Source organism: Arachis ipaensis, chromosome B06 (genome assembly GCF_000816755.2).
Source record: "Arachis ipaensis cultivar K30076 chromosome B06, Araip1.1, whole genome shotgun sequence".
Lineage (NCBI taxonomy): Eukaryota > Viridiplantae > Streptophyta > Magnoliopsida > Fabales > Fabaceae > Arachis > Arachis ipaensis.
In genome coordinates this window covers 27,081,216-27,087,264 of record NC_029790.2, presented here as the reverse complement: position 1 = coordinate 27,087,264, position 6,049 = coordinate 27,081,216, and the positions used below count along the sequence as shown (strand labels likewise).

The following is a 6,049-nucleotide window of genomic DNA, read 5'->3' as shown; positions in this document are numbered from 1 at the left end:
TAGAAAAAATAAGAAATAATAATAAAAATTTTTCATCTTTAGATTTTTTTTTGTTATTTTTTTGGTTTGATATTGTGAATTTGTCACTCTATATAGTGGTCTCATCTGCTTATAAACCGCACGACTTTCAGCATCTGCTAGTTTGTTTAGTAGATATACACTAAATATAGTTTTTCATCTTCATAATCTGCAATAGAATATAGCAGATTATGCATTGATTTTGTTAAACATAAACTGTTATAGGGTGTAGTTGTTTATGTGTAAATATGTAATTCGTGATAGAGTGTAACGATTTATATAAATATAAATTTACACATGTATATAAAGCATTTCTAATGGTTATAATAACGTAAATTTGAGTTTTAGTCATTTCATTTATATAAAATATTTATAAAATACCTAAAATTCTTCCAACCCCATAAAATTAGGTCAATTAATTAAGGTTATTTCCATATAGCCATTTAAAATGTGATGCATGACTATAATTAAACTTCTCAACGAAATTATGAACGAAAAGAGTAGCGAATTAAATTATAACACCTAGCTTGCTTTTCCAATCCTACCAATACCAGTGAAAGGTGTTAATAGCTTCAACTAAGCTTCAACTACTTTAGGGTACTCCACTGTGTTATTCTTCAATTCATTTATTATCAATCAATAAATTACCAACTGTTAGTCTGTTACTGTGCTACATATATTATGACTACATATTTATGGGGCTTCCCATTTCTACAGTCACTGTTCACACTCCATCATTACTTACATTTACACGCATCTATTATTTATTAACTTTGAGGGATATTAATACCCCGTTATACTTTCGGGGTTAACTTCCTTTCTTATATTTTCTTCTTTGTCTTCTTGTGGACATATATGCACTTGTATTATTTTATTGATTTTATTTTATTTTATTAAATTAGAGTATTCTCAAATTCGTCCCTGAAAGATACCCCGATCTCCATATTAGTCCCCGAAAGATAAAGTTAATCAAAAGAGTCCCCGAAAGATACCCAAGTTAATCACGTTTGTCCTTCCGTCAATTCTCTTAGTGACATGGCTAACGTCTGCTGACGTGTTTCGTTAGCTTCCAACGTGGAAGAGGCCAACGTGTCATAACCGATTGCTGACAAGGTAAGTTTGGCAAAATAGTTCAAAAATCAGTCCCTAATTGTTTGAAACCTAATCCTAATTTCGACGATAAATACGTCGTCTTCAGCAATCAGTGGGCCATATGCCTGGGTTAGTGTTGAAATTGCTGGTTTGGGGCGACGATGGAGGCAGCAAATGGAGGCCGTGGTGATGGTGTGTCGTTCTACTACACTATGCCTCTGCCAACCTACATGTCTTCTTCTTCTTGTTCTTCTTGGATATCATCTGAACTTTGGAGATGGCTCAACTTAACTTTTTCCCTTTTTGATTGTGATGAGTCTTCTCTTGCGTCCTCTTCGTTAGCCTTCCTCTTCTCTCTATTACTATTTTCGTCATCCTCATTAGTCTTTGTCTTCTCTCCGTCACCGTTTTCTTCATCGACAGCCACTGCAGGCTGTTTGGCACTTGAATTATCTTCTGATTCCAACGGATGTTTTTGGATCAGACTGTTCAGCTTTATCTTTGTTGCTAGATGCTCTGTTCTTGGCTGATCTTTCGAATTCCTTCAGAAATGAGCGGACTTCTTCATTGTTAGCAAGATCCAAAGGAGTCTTTCCTGCCCTTGTCTTGGCAATAAAACTCGCCCCTTTCTTGGCCAAGTACCTAACAAGCTCCAGATGGGAACCTTGAGCTGCGTAGTGTAATGAATTCATGCCTTTGCGAGTACAAGCCTTGATGGATGCACCAGCTGCAACTAGAGCCTTAACAACTTCCAAATGCCCCTTCTGAGTGGCAAAGTGTATTGCGGCCATGTCATCCATAGCAGAAGCACCAACATCAGCCTTATTCTTGTACAGATAACTTACTATCTCTGCATGTCCAGCAAATGCTGCTAAATGAAGTCTATGGTCCAAAGCTAATTGTCAAAGAAACAAAGTGAAAATTACACATTAAGCACATAACAAAGTACCAAATCATTTTCAGATAAAACATGCAGCACAACTCTGTTCATGCAACAAAAAGATAAAAAGCATAAACAATAAGTCAACAGAGATTCCAATACAATGGTATTAGGGAAGCTAATCCACGATTCGATGCAGATAGGTCAAAAAGGAAAGGGAAGAAAATCACGGTGCAATGGATTCAATTATCATCAGGAAAGAACAAGTTAAACTTCAAAGCAAACGAATTGAATGGAGAATTTACCGTGGGAACCGAACAGAGTGTTAGGGTTCCTTTAGCAATTAGTAGTGATAATAAATGAGAGGAGGATACGGTGTTCTCGAATGCTTGTCTCTGGAATTAACAGCCAAAGGGTTTGAAGTCAAAATCATCTGAACAGCGACGAGATCACCGGACCTTGCCGCCGTATGGAGCTCGTCGCCGGTGCTTCTTCTCTGTGGGTTGCCTTTACCCATCTCCACACGTTCCTCTCTTGCTGCTTCACTTCACACACTTTAAAACCAACCAACCACAAAATCTCCATTCTGCCCACAAAACGACGCCGAATCATGACTATCAGGGCATTCACTCAAAACGGCGTCGTTTTCCTTCTCTGCCAGCGTGGCAGTTAACGTCACATATCAGCAGACGTTAGCCAAGTCATCAAGCGATTTGACAGAAGGACGAACCTGATTTAGTCGTCTATCTTTCAAGGACTCTTTTGATTAACTTTATTTTTCGGGGACTAATATAGAGATCGGAGTATCTTTCAGAGACGAATTTGAGTATTAACTCAAAAAAAGAGAGAAGAAAATTCTGCTTTCGTAAAAATTGAAATCTTTAAACTCTAACTTTATTAAACTCTAATTTCAGAAATCTGAACCCTAATTTGCTGGTGGTGACGGCGATGATGAATTTGCTTGGTGATGGTGGCAGCGAACATGGATGGGTTGCGAAAGAATTGAACAGCACAACACAGCAACAACAGCATTGCATAGAAAGTTGCAGTGAAAGGGAACAACACAGAAGCGGTGGCACAATAATATGAAAAAGCTACAGCAACAGAGGACAACATAGCGGTGGCGTCACAATGAAAAGGGACGGGAGGCGTGGGTGGTGCTGCCAAAAACGCAAAGAGAGTTTGCTAGTGGTGTGATAGGGGAGAAGAGGGAGCCAAACTGAGTTAAAACAAAAAATGGTCCTTGAAATTGGCATCGTGCACTAAAATCGTCCTTGATATTCCAATTGCACCATTACGTCCTTGAGATTGACAAAAATGTACTATGTTAGTCCCTGACCCATTTTCCATTTACGACATGATGACATGGCTTGATGACGTGGGCTGTTAGTGACACGTGTCACTCCATGATTTAGCCACGTGTAATGGTATAATGATGCGTTGACCAGTGACACGTGGCATCTTGATGTGGATGGTTGTGCCACAATGAGAAAAAATTGGTGAAGGGACTAGTTTGGTGCACGACATTCAATTTCAGGGACTAAAATGAGTCACTTAATGTAAAGTGAGGGACTAATTTGGTGCATCTACAATGATAACATAATGGATGACACGTGGACGAATACTATTGCAACACGTGGCATAACCATTCACATCAGCATGCCACATGTTACTAGTCAACACATCATCGTACCATTACATGTGGCCAAATCATGGAGTAACACGTGTCACTAACATCTCACGTCATCAACCCATGTCATCACGTCGTTAATGGAAAATGGGTTAGGGACTAATGTGGTATATTTTTGTCGATTTCAGGGATATAATTGGTACAATCAGAATCTTAGGGACGATTTTAGTTCACAACGCTAATTTTAGAGACTATTTTAGGGTTTAACTCGAGCCAAACTGCATGAAAAGAGCTGGCAAAAGAGAGGAAGGAAGAAATTGCAGAAGGTTTGGTGACGCAGTGGAGATAGCTCTGGCGGCAATATATATGGTGACTTGGAAGGATCGAAAATGTGAAAATATGGTGGAAAAGTGGTGATTTTAGAAGATGATAGAATGATAGATGATGGATGATGATGAAAGATAGAAGGAAGAATTTTTTTTATTTATCAAATTTTATAAAAAATAAAATTATTAAAAGGATGATTTTAAGCTTTTAACATTAAATATAGCGTTTAGATCATTTTGAACAAAAAAAACAAAATTGTAGACGTTTTTAATTTTGATTTCGAATTGTAGAGATTAAAAGAATCGTATTTATCTCTAAATTTTTGTTATTAAAAAAAATATATATTATGAACATTCACCATTCATATTAACTTTTTTTTCGGTTCTATTGATTGATTTGATTCTAATTTATTACCTCATCATTGAAGAAATTTTAATCTTTGTCAAGAAATATATATCTTTCTAGTTTCTAAGTCAACAGTCCACCACATATTGGAACAAACCAATCAACCAAACGATAAGGGACTTTCAGAGTACGACACAGTGGAATGGGGAGTTTGGTTTCATAGCCCTTACAGGACCACTACTATGCAGATCCACGATCGCAGCTAATTAACTACGATGAACAAATTGTTTCACCAATTTTGAGAGAGAAAAAAACATATCTCAAAATTTGAGCACACTTAATTATGTCATTTCTCCAATAATATGATATGGGCATGTTCAGAACAACCATCACGATATCATAATCAATCAACATCATCATCAATTTTCCCCCACATGCTTATGGAGTGTTTTCAGCTATGAATTCGTCACAGTAGTCATGGTAGCCAATGACAATTTTGAAGATCAGTCAGCTTTCATAACCAATGAACATAACCAAAATAAGACCACATGGAAAATTAAAAGAAAACAAAAGAAACACAAAAAGAAATAATAAGAAACAAAAGAAAATAATATATAGACACAAAAAAAAAAAAACCAACATGTTAGAATTGAGAATAAACATTTAAATCACTCCTTAAAAAATTTTAAATTGGACACTTTAATTTTAAAAAACTTTTTAGAATAAATACACAAATTGATCTGCAAAAAATTTTTTGAAGATCGAATTGTTTTATAATAAAATTTATTAAGGACTTATTTGTCCAACACACATATAGAATAATTGATTTAAAATGTCTTAAGAATCAATCTATCCGATGATAGTAATTTTCAAAGACTTTTAGAAAATAAAAATTTGTTCGGAACTAAAATGGTTGATAAAAAATTCTATAAAGATTAACATAAGTATTTATTCAAATTTTTGTTATTATAGAGGTCTTTGAGACAAATTGGTCTCTCTGAAAGGAGGACTAATTTGTCTTTATAAATGTATTTGTTAGGAATCTAATTGTCTTATAATAAAATTTGTTAGAAATTTTTTTGTCTAATACGTATATTAAAAATTTGAGTAATTACTCAAATTAGTCCTTAAGATTCTTAAAATTGGACACTTTACTTCGATCTTTAGATTTCAAAATACACAAAATAGTCTCCAACGTTTACTTCTGTTACACACTACAATCCTTCCGTTAGTCACTAACGATAACTAATAACGTGAAATGTTAACTCGTACAAGTGACCGTTAAGTGTTCATAGATGCTATTCGGACAAATCAATCCCTAAGATGAATTATAAAAAAGTTCCCAAAAAGTAGGAAAAAAATCTTAAAAAATCCTGAAAAATTTTAAAAATTCAAAATAATCCTTTTCGATTGATTTATATATAATTATTTTTAAATTAATAAATTTTAATTTCTAAATTTTTAGTCTATTTATTTTAAATTTGATTATTTATATACAAAAACTTTTTATATATTTTAAAATAAATTATAAATTAATTTTGAAAAGACACTATTTTAAATAAAAATGAAATAAATAAACCTATATTTATTTTTGACCATGCAAGATATTAATTTAATTTAATTTATAGATACCATATTCTATGATCATTTTTTAATGATGAAGAAGAGAATAAGCTAGTATTATTTAAAAAGATAAGAGAACTCTCATTTAACATAAACTTTTTTACATAAACAATTGGAATATTTATGGAAATGTT

At 34.0% G+C, this 6,049-nt stretch overlaps 1 pseudogene; it reads right to left on the bottom strand.

The window, feature by feature from the left end:
- On the bottom strand, nucleotides 1,236-2,616 carry LOC107648126 (annotated as a pseudogene).